At 36.1% G+C, this 12,050-nt stretch overlaps 1 pseudogene; it reads right to left on the minus strand.

The window, feature by feature from the left end:
• Window positions 1–910: 910 nt before the first annotated feature.
• Window positions 911–10,209, minus strand: LOC105305655 (annotated as a pseudogene).
• Between the last annotated feature and the right edge of the window lie 1,841 nt (window positions 10,210–12,050).

The following is a 12,050-nucleotide window of genomic DNA, read 5'->3' on the forward strand; positions in this document are numbered from 1 at the left end:
CGTACAGGCAGGAAGAAGCTCACTAAATGCTTTTCTACAGACCTTTCTCCTTATTTCTCCAATATTGTGCAACAATGTGCACATATTTAAAAAGATAAGCCTGATAGTCTATAAAATGGTCTATCCCCCTAATTTATTGTTCTTTCTTTAAACGTTTAGTTTTGTTTGAGATATACTTCTCATAACATACAATTAAGCCATTTAAAGTGTACCATTTAGTGGCTTTTAGCATATTCAAAGACATGTGCACCCATCACCACAATCAATTTTAGCACATTTTTATTATCACAAAAAGAAACCCAGTACCTCCTTAGCCATAATCCCCCATTTTACCACCCCCCAGCCTAAAGTGACTACTAATCTACTTTCTGTCTCTAGATTTGCCTAGTCCCCACATGTCATGTAAATGGAATCTTACAATATGTAGTCTTTGCATCTGGCTTCTTTCACTTAACTATTTTAAAGGCTCATCTATGTTATAGCATGTATCGCTTCTTCATCTCTATTACGGAATAACAGTCCATTACATGGATATATCACCATTTATCCATTCATCCGTTGATGGACATTGGGTCATTTCCACTTTTTTATCTACTATAAATAATATGGGATGCCTTTTAAGCAATGATCTGAGAAAAATTCACATTACTAAACGTTTATAAATAAAAAATGAGAATAATAAAAATAAATTCCAAGCTCAAACAAAAGCCCTGAAATAGAATATCAATGCAAACCAAGATATAAAAAGTTATATAAGACTTTACACTACAAAAAAAGCATCAAACCCAGATTGGTTTTGCTCTAAGGGGTTTTTTTGGGGGGGGTGGTTGTTTTGATAACAGCCTTGTTGAGCTGTAATTAACACACCTTACAATGCAACTATTTAAAGTGTACATTCAGTGGTTCTTATATTCACAGTTGTGAAATCACCACAATCAATTTTAGAAAAATGTCATTTTCTAAGTCCTAAGCAGCCACTAAGCTATCTATTGCCTCTGTGGATTTGTCTATTCTAATCATTTCATATAAGTCGAAAAAAAAAATACTGTGTGGCCTTCTGTGACTGGTTCTTTCATATAGCATAAAGTTTTCAAGGCTCATTTATTTTGTAGTGTGAATCAGTGTTTTATTCCTTTTAATCGATAGATAACATTCCTATCATTTGATGGTCATTTGGGTTGTTTCCACTTTTTGGCCATTGTAAATAATGCTATGAAATATTCATGTACAAGTTATTGTATGGACGTTTTCATTTTTCTTGGGTAGATATCTAGGAGTGGAATTGCTGGGTCATACTGTAACACTATGTTTCACCTTCAGAGGAACTGCCAGACTATTCCTCTGTAAAGTGGTTGCACCATTTTACAATCTCACGTGCAGTGTATGAAGGTTCCAATTTCTCCCCATCCTTGACCAACACTTAGTATTTTTTTAAAGCATTATTATAGCATACTTTATAATGCATTATTATTACAATGCTCTAGTTGGCGTGAAGGAGTATTTCATTGTCGTTTTGGTTTTAATTTCCTTGAAAACTAATGGTATTGAGCAGTTTTTCATGTGCTTATTGGTCATTTGTATATCTTGGAGAAATACCTACTCAGATCCTTTGACTGTGTTTTAATCGTGTTATATATCATTTTATTATTGAACTCTAAAAATTATACATTCTAGATTCCATTCCCTTATCAGATACAGAATTTCCAAATATATTCTCCCATTCAAAAGGTTGTCTTTTTACTTCTTTACAGTGTACTCTGAAGCACAAAAACAATTTAATTTTGGTGAAGTCCAAATTGTCTGTTTTTTCTTTGGTTTCTTATGCTTTTTGGTGTCATATTTAAGAAACCATTACCAAATCCAAGACCACTAAAGATTTACCATTATGTTTTCTCCTAAGAGTTTTATACTTTAAGCTCTTACATTTAGTTCTTGGATCCATTTTGAGTTAACTTTTGCATAAGGTGCGAGGTAGGCATCCAATGTCATTCTTTTACATGTGGATATCCAGTTGTCCCAGCACCATTTGTTGAAAAAATTATTCATTCCCCCCATTGAATGTGTTTGGCACACTTGTCCAGCATCAGTGCACTATAAATGTCATCCCAGAAGTTTTAGATGAAAGAATTATACCAAAACTTCAAAGTTCAGATATTTCCAGTACTCTATAAATTATGTAAGAGCAATGAGAATGAAAAAATTTCCTAATTCCTGTTATGAAGCAAGTATAACATTCACATAAAACCTGATAGGATACAAAAAAAAAGGAAAATTACAGAGCTATGTTACTTATGAATGTTAATTCAAATGAACTATGTTAAAATTTAGCAAATACTACAAAACCACATTAAGAAAATAACCTTGCCAAGTGGAATTTACTCTAGGAATGCAAGTTTGATTCCGTTATTAGTAAATCTATTAAATAATACATCATATAAATACACTGTCTAAGAAGACAAATCATGATTATATCTATAGGTGCTGACAAAATTCAACACCTATTTTTTTGGTGGTGGGGTAGAGGTTGGAGATGATGAGTTTTAATGACACAGTCAAAACCCACAATTACATGTGGCTCTTCAGACAGCTTGATCTTTGGGACTAGACTTTGTACAGAGTCAAGCAACACATAGAAGCACACAAGCAACACAGGCAACACTCCTGCTTCTAGCATGGGGGCAAGTTATCTGTGTCTCATGAACAAAGTACCTTTTTTACTCTTCTTAAATAGAAACCTTAATTTGCTCTAGCCTCCAAAAGGGTTCTAAATCCCAAGGCTGCGTTTCTTTTTAAGGGATGTTCCCGTCACATGGGGCCAGTTTAAACAGAGGCCACCTTACCAGAGCAGGCTTTCAGTCCATCAGTAGTCTCTACTCCGTGATATATACAACTAGGTTCATGCAAGCAGGGAAGACACATGCCCAAGAACCGCTTTGGTGATGCTGGTTTGAGTGATGCTTCTTCACTAGATTTTGGTGACTGCTTCATGGATGGAGGTGACCACATAATCTAGATTTTTGGTGGTTAAGCCACACATATCGATCAGACTACTTGGCAGCAGATAAATGTGCTTTTCTCTGATCAGATATTCAACCTGTTTGGGGTTCAACCCAGTGAAATGGAACATTCCAATTTGTTTAGTGATGTGGTTCCAGGTTCCAGGCATTTTGAGGGCTTCTATTCATGCCCTGAATTCAGATCTCATGGTCAGAATCCAGTCAACCATTGTCTTCACATCACCTGTCCATTCCTTAAAGAGCTCAGGGTTAGAGAGCACATTGGCCACCATTCATGCTCCCTGAGCAGGGAGATTGGATCAGGTAATTCACACGATCTTCTCCATCTGGGAAAGGACACACAGGATGCTATCAGGTTCTTTTGCAACAATGGTCAGACTCCCCACTCGTTCATTGCAGACCCCGTAGTTCTTGGAGAAGGACTGGACACAGAAGAGCTCGAATCCTTCAGACACAAAATAGTGAATGGCCCAGGCGTCTTTCTCTAGGTCTCCAGAAGCAAAGCCCTGATAGGCTGAGTTAAAGAAGGGGAACAGAAACCGGCACTTCATGATGGAGGCAATCTCCCTCCACTGCTCTGGAGTTGCATCAGTCCCAGTTGTGCACACAGGCATGGAAGACAAAGATGGAAAACTCAGGAGCATTTTCCAGATCGCTCAGCAAACCCTGGAGGTTGTCCTCTCTTCGCTGCATCCCGAAAGTGATAGGACCAAATGTCTTTAAATCCAGAGGCAGAAAGTATACCATTATGATTCTTCCAGGTTGGTGAGGACACATAGACAGGTGTGTCCTTGTTGTTTGTTCCATTGTACCACTGTGCTAAGAACTCGGCTCCAATTCAAAGTGCACCTGTTCTCCCCAAAGACTACATACCTCCTACCCGCTTCTCCCCAAGAAATGGGCTGTCATCCCCAAGGGCAAGGCGAGAAGCATGGGTCCATAACTCTGCTAGGCCCAAGATCGGCAGATACTCATGCTTAAAGCTACTGTCCATAGCAATCTTCTGCTACGCCTTCCTCACTATCGGCAAAACCCAGGACTGGCAGTCATCCATGCGATAAGCTCCCACTCCTATAGGTTGACCTTGCGGGGTCTGGATCCTCCCGGAAGCCAGCAGTGAGCTTAAAGGCAAGAATGGGCCTGTGGAACCTCAGTAAAAACTGACAGAGACGCCACAGCAAGAGAGCTCGACTGAGCCGAGAACTTCCACCGTGGGCTTTAAGCTGCTGGGTCTGGTCTTTCAACACCTATTATTAATATAAGCACTTGAGAAAACGGAAGTTGGTGACTACTTTAAGATGACTGCCTACATCTATAGGTATTTGTGTGTGTATACATGTATATGTATCTGTATGTGTACTGGTGTCGTTAGCTAATGTAATTATATAAGAGAAATTAATTAGAACCATAAGAATTACAAAAAAGAAAGTAAAACTCTTTGCAGATAACTGGATTTTACACATGGAAAGCCCTAAAGAATCAATGATAAAATTAATGTAAACAATAAAAGAATTTAAATTAACAGGATATGAAATTGCCATCTAGAAACCAATAGTTTCATCTGCCAAACAAATAACCATTAAGGTGATATAGTGGTAGAGAAAACCTCATTTATAATAACTAGAAAAATATACTTTGTATTAAAATTACCAAGAAATATATAAAACCTACATGAGGAACTTTAAAACACTCTTTAAAGACACAAAATAGACTTGAACAAAAGGAAAAACCTCCCATGTTTTTCTATGAACATGATAAAGATATCAGTCCTCAAGTTAACTAAAAATATAATTCTAATGAAAATGCTAATGAGTTTTTAAATGGAGTTAAGCAAATTGATAAATTGTGTTCTATAAAAGAACATAATGTTCTTAAGAACATCTTATGATACCTTAACATCTGATGATGCCCAAGAAAACACTGAAAAACAAGTGATAAGACTCTAAAATATGCTATAAAGCCACTATAATTAAAACTGTGGTATTAGAATATGAACAAGAAACAGACAAATGGGATAAAATGGAATGTCTAAAAATAGAACCAAGAACATATGAAGAACATACTTCATAAAGGTGGTATTTCAGATCACTGGGGCAAAAATGAGAGGTGTCAATAGAAGAGTACCACCTTCTTCACCTTTAATGAAAGGTGCTAAGACAACTAACTAGTCAGCCATCTGGGAAAAGGTAAAAGTACATAAATTCCTCATGCCATCTCATTGTGGTATTTACTTGCATTTCACTAATAATTAGTGAAGTTGAACATCTTTTCACGTGCTTATTGACCATCTGTATCTTCTTTGAAATACCTACTGTGTTCAAGTCCTTTGCCCATTTTTGAATTGAGTTATTTTTTTGTTGGTGGTGGTAACTTGGGGAGTTCCTTAGAGATGCTGGCTATCAATCCCTTATCAGATATATGACTTGCAAATATTTCTGCTATTCTGTGGGTTATCTTTTCATTCTCTTGTTAATGTCTTGTGATGCACAAAAGTTTGCAATTTTTTATTAAAATTTTTTGGGGTGACAAATTTCAGTTTTGATGAGATTCAGTTTATCTTATTTTGTTGCCTGTGATTCTGATGTTATAGACAGGAAACTACTGCTAAATCCAACATGATGAAGCTTTCCCCCTGTTTCCTTCTAAGAGTATTATAGCTCTTGCATTTCGGTTTTTGATCAATTTTGAGTTAGTTTTTGTGTATGGTATGAAAGAGGGGTCCAATTTCCTCCTTTTGCACGTGAAAATCCAGTTGTCCCAGCACCATCTGTTGAATAGATTTTTCTTTCCCCATTGAATGGACTTGGAATCTTCTCAAAAAATCCATTCACCATAGGCATATGAGTATATTCTTACCTCTCAACTCAATTGCATTGGTCTGTCTATTCTCATGCCAGTAAGTTTGACCCGTACCTTTAATTCCTGCAAACTGAAGCTTTCACAGTGACAAAATGGCCGCTAGCTGTTAGTTGTTCTCAAGTAAACCCTGCCTCAACCAGAAACATCTGGAGACTTTAGATATCCCCAAACCATAATACTTATGTTCAGTGGGGGAACCATTTGCATATCCGAAGCCTGCTTACTCTGCCTTACCCATTCCTATGGAAACCAAATAACTGTGCTTGCCCACAGTTCTGGCTCCCTCCCTCTGCCTTATGACCAACCAACCCCAGTGCTTCCCCTAACAAGCACTGCATGCAGTGCTGTGTTTTCCCCCAGGAAACTGTGAATATAACAAAAGTGTAAAACTCTTTCTGGTTTCTCTTGATCTGCATCTAGCTTCACCATAACTTACCCAAGGTAGTGAGATTCAAAAATTGGGACCATGAGCAGGATTTTTTGGCCTCAAATGAGAAAGAGATCCACTGGACTGCTCTTGGCTTACTAACTGGATTCACTAGATGGTAGAGGAGGTTTGGGAGACACCACTACCACTGTCTGCTGGTGGAATTGCACTTTGACCTCTGCTACTATGTGCTGTTTGTTTGACTTTGGGATCAGGATAATACTGGCCTCATAATATGAATTTGGAAGTGTTCCTTCCTATTCAATTTTTGAGAGTTCAAGAAGTTCTGGTGTTGATTCTTCTTTGAACATTTGGTACAATTCACCTGTGAAGCCATCTAGTCCTCAGTTTTTCTTTGTTGGGAGGTTTTTGATTACTAATTCAATGTACTTATTCATTATTGACCTGTTCAGATTTCTATTCATGATTCAGTCTTGGTAGGTTGTATGTTTCCAAGAATTTAAACTTTTCTTCTGGGTTGTCCAATTTATTGGCATATAATTGTTCAAATTAATCTCTTCTCATCCTTTGTATTTCTGTAATATCAGTTGTAATCTTTCCTCTTTCATTTAAAATTTTATTTATTTGAGTCCTGTCTCTTTTTCTTGTAAATCTAGCTAAAGGACTGTCAATTTTGTTTATCTTTTAAAAAACAACAACAACTCTTAGTTTCACTGATCTTTTCTATTTTCTATTCTCTACTTCATTTTTTTCTCTGAGTTTTCTTTCCTTCTGACTTTGGGCTTAGTTTGTTCTTCTTTTAATACCTTGAGGTATAAACTTAGGTTGTTGATTTGAGAGCTTCCTTCTTTTCTTAATGTAGGTATTTATTGCTATAAACTTCCCTCTTATATCTGCTTTTGCTGTATCCCACAAATTTTGGTATGTTGTGTTTCCGTTTTGTTTGTTTCAAGATATTTTTCACATGCAGTAATGCTAGGGTTTGTTATTACCAGTTCTTATACTTCTTGTTGCAATATCAATTGCCATTTTTGAGGTATATTTGGCAATTCAAATAAGAAAATCCTGAAATGCAAATATCTTTGGCTCAGCAATGCTACTTTTAGGTATGTATCTTGTTTAAAAAAAATACAAAATAAGTGTAAATGATTTCATTACAAGGATATTCACTTTAGTATTGTTAATAATAGCATGAAAGATTGGAACAAGTCCCTAACAAGGCATTAGTTAAAATATAGTTTATCCATGCTAACAAATACAATGCAACTACTAAAATGATGTCATGAAGGATATTTAAATATATGGATAGCTGAGTTTAAAAAGCAGATTACAAAACAAAATATCTCATTTTATTACAAAATATGTGCATTGGAAAATGATTAATAGTGGCTTATGTAGTTGATGGAATTTGGGGTGATTTCTCTTTTTGCATGTCTTTGGTTTCTACAATAAACATTGATTACTAAAAAGGTATTTTTTATTTCCTTTTTTATTTCTTCTTTGACCTATTGGTTGTTCAGGAGTCTATTATTTAATTTCCATGTTTGTGACTTTTCCAGCTTTCCTCCTGTTGATTTCTAGTTTCATACCATTGGGGTCAGGAAATATGTTTGGTATAATTTCAATCTTTTTGAATTTGCTAAGACTTGTTTTGTGACCTAACATATGTATCCTAGAGAATGTTCCATATGTGCTTGAGAAGAAAGTGTATTCTGCTGCTGTTGGATAAAATATTCTGTATGTGTCTGTTAGGTCTATTTGGTCTAAAGTAGGTCAAGTCCAATATTACCTTGATTTTCTGTCTGTATGATATACCCATTGTTGAAAATGGGATTTGGAGTCCCCTACTATTATTGTTTCACTGTTTATTTCTCCTTTCAGATCCCTATTATTTGCTTAATATATTTAGGTGCTCTGGTGTTGGGTACACATATATTTTAAATTGTTATATTATCTTTATGAATTGACCTGTTTATCATTATATACCTTGTTTCTTGTTACAATTATTTGCTTAAAGTCTATTTTCTTTGCTCTAAGTATAGCTACCCCTGCAATCTTTTGGTTCCCATTTGCATGGAATATCTTTTACCATTCCTTCACTTTGAGCCTGTGTGTCCTTAGATCTGAGTCTCTTGTAAGCAGCATACAGTTGGGTCTTGCTTTTTGTTGTTGTTTGTTAGTTTTTTTTTGATCCATTCAGTCACTCTGTATCTTTTGATAGGAGAATTTAATCTATTTACATTTAAAGTAATTATGAAGTAATGCCATCTTGTTAATTGTTTTCTGGCTATTTTGTAGTTCTTTTGTTTCTTTCTTCCTCTCTTGCTGTCTTGAAAAGACAATTACCCTGAATCTTATTAAACCTGCAAACCCACACTGTTCAAGAAGCTAGCCATATGATTCTTTAAATTTAATTAAAATTAAACAAATTTAAACATTTTTGTTTCTTAGTCACACTAGCCACACTTGAAGTACTGAATAGCCACATGTGGCTCTAATCTACTATATAGAACAGTGCAGACATAGAATATTTCCCTCATCACAAACGATGCTGGTCTAGGCCAGGGTTTCTCAACTTCAACACAGTTAACATTTGGGACCAACCAATTCTTGGTTTGGGGGCTGTCCCGAGCATTATAAAACACTTAACCATATCCCTGACCTCTGCACACTAAATGCCAGAGGTACCCCAAATTATGATAGCCAAAACTATCTCTAGACATTGCCAAATGTCTCACAAGGGAAAAATCACTCCCAGTTGAGAACCACTATTCTAGACTTAACTTCCAATTTATAAAAAATGCAGGTGATAGGAAAACAAAGTAAAATAAAACCATGAGAAAACAATGAGATATCCATAATGTGGCCATACGGCAAGAAATTGACATGGATTCTTTAAAAATATCAATGTCATGGACGGAAAAAAGGCAGAGGTACTGTTCTAGATTAAGAGTGTACAGAGGCAATATAATAAGTAAACTTTGGACCCTAGATTAAGTAAATAACTAGCTTCATAAGACCTATGAATATGAACTGTACATTAGGTGGCATAACTGAACTATTTTTAATTTTTCTGAGTGGAAAGTGGAATAACAATATTATAGTCAAGTAAACTCCCTTATTCCTAGGAGATGCATACCAAAGTAGTTAGGAGTCTAACTGCTATAACTGTTATATCTTCCATTTAGTTTCAAATGGTTCAGCGGCGGGTGGGGCGGGGGTGTCATATATGGCAAAGGGTTAACAATTAATGGATCCAGGTCAAGGATGTACAGTCCAGTACATTCTTTCAACTTTACAGCAAGTTTGAGATTTTTCAAAATAGAAAGCTGACAAGAAAGGCTAGAGGAATCCACTAGTCTGCCCCAAAAGAAATCCACTTCATGATAAATTCTAACTTCTAGAAGTAACATTCTCCCCAAAAAACCTGCCTCTCTTCCTAGTGACACTAAAACTACAGTGGGATGACATATCACAGTATGTCATAATAGCCCTCTCACTAAAGAGAGATAAGGGGGCTCCCCGAGTGCACAGTCTGTCTGGGTCTCAACAGAGTGCAGATTTTGTGAGGAAACGCCCTCCACATCTTCTGGGACCTGAAGTCACGCATTTTACTTCCTGTCAAAGGCTCATTGTTTGCAAGAAGCCGGGGGAGGGTGGGTCGGGGGGTTAAACCCAGACCAGACTTACCTTTTACCCCGCCCCTACCACTTCTGGCCCTTTCAGCCCAAGAGTCGCAGGCCTGGGTCAAGACAATGACCTAGGCAAAACGGCCCTCCGACGCAGGCTGAAGTGCAGTGAAACAGCTAGTACCTTGCTACCGCACACTTCCGCTTCCGGTCTCCTGGCAGGAAAAGGCGTGGCCTCCTTCCTCCAACTGCAGGCAGAGTTTTCGAGTTTCCTTATGTTAGAACCCAGCTGGATGCGACAGTTGGACAAAGCCATAGGCGGAGACCTGGCCTGGGAGGCGTGGCTGGGCTTGGAGGTCCACGCTCATTTCTTTTTGTCTTTCCACATCTATCTACAGCCCTATGCGATGACTTTCCATATTTATAATGACAAGCCCGCCAATCCATGGAATGTTACATCCTTCCCTTCGTTCATGTGCTTTAAACGTTTGTTCTTTGTGTCTTTGGCTAGAGTCGTTCCTGGATACTCCACATATGTATGTGTATATGTGTTTGCATTTTATATTGATCATTTACATCATTACTAGAATAATGGTATTGATTTTTATTTATTGATCATGCATCTAGTAACCTTGACTAATTTATCCTAATGATTTCTTGATCTGAAGTTTTTTATGTAAGTGGTCTAAATAGCTACAAATAAAAGTAAAAAATTTTAACATTTTTCTTTTCTTCCAATATTGTACCTTATTTCATTTTCCTGTCTTATAGTGTTGGTCAGAATTTCCAATATTGTGTTGATTAGTGGCACTGATAGGAGACATCCATGTCTTGTTCCTGATGTTCAAAGCAATGGTTCAAAAGTTTCTCCTTTAACCATATTTGTAGTGTATGGGGGAGTCAATGACCTTTAACAGATAAAATAAATTTTAATCTCTAGTTTGTGAGGAGCTTTTATATGAAAATGTGTTGAACTTTGTCACGTTTTTTATGCTTCTATTGAATTGGCATTTTATCCTTTAACTTTGTGATCTTTAGTCAAATTAATTTTCGTGTAGTCAAATTTGTTCTTTATAGTCTCTCAATGACCTGTTGTGTTTTTAAAACTGTATCTAAACGCTAGGTTACAAAAATATTTTCCTAATTTTCTTCTAAAACATTTAGTTTTAAGTCTTTAAAATTCAGTATGTATTTTGCTATGTGGTGTGACATGAAGATCCAAAGTTTTCTTCCTCCAGCGGGATGGCTAGTAATATTGTTTTATTGCAATAGTTCTATAAGTTTTAATATCTGTTTATAACAAAGGGATGGCTAAGGTTTTATGAGAGTTTCCTCTTTAAATTATTTATGCTCAGAGCTACTCTTCAAAGTAGGCACTATTGTCATCCTCATGTTACAATTTAAAATATATATATATTTTTTTTTATTCAATCTCGTGTAGTCTAGTACTAGAATCATCTTGCTTCATCATTAGGCCATAGAATACCATCAAGGCAAGATTCTCTTCATTTTCTTTGTTTCAATAGGTATGTGACTGTTCTCTGGCATTTATTCCTCACGTAAAATTTGAAATCACTTCATTTAGTTATTGTTTTACATTTTTATGTTAATCTTGGGAGAACTGGTTTTTCTTTCTTTACATTAAATCTTTTTACTCAGTAATTTTATTTGTTTAGATCTTGTTTCATTGCTTTTGATAAGATTTCTTCATGTAGATATTGTTCCTTTCTTGCTATATTAATTTCTAAATTTTTGAAATATGTTCTCTTTATTGAGAATGGAAGCCCCCCCACCATTTATATTTCTACATGAAACTTGTGTATATGGGGGGATGGCAGCATGTGGGTGTGGTTATGTGTGTTGTCCGGTATCTATTGTACTGAGAAAATTAAATGAACACTAATAGTTTTAAAACTGAATCTTTTATTTCTACACATAAACCCTAATTAAATATGTAGATAATCCTATCACTGCTTTTCCACTATTTATACAAATTAGTTCTAGACACCAAAATCTGCAAAGCAGTGTTCAATAAACACAGACTATATGGGCAATCCTGCCTTGGTCTGATTAAATGGAAATTATTTTGGCCCTGTACCATCAATTAAATGAATTATTTAAAGAATCATTAAATAAAAATTATTCTACTATTGAAAT

This window comes from Pteropus vampyrus, unplaced genomic scaffold (assembly GCF_000151845.1).
Source record: "Pteropus vampyrus isolate Shadow unplaced genomic scaffold, Pvam_2.0 Scaffold391, whole genome shotgun sequence".
In the NCBI taxonomy this organism is placed as follows: Eukaryota; Metazoa; Chordata; class Mammalia; order Chiroptera; family Pteropodidae; genus Pteropus; species Pteropus vampyrus.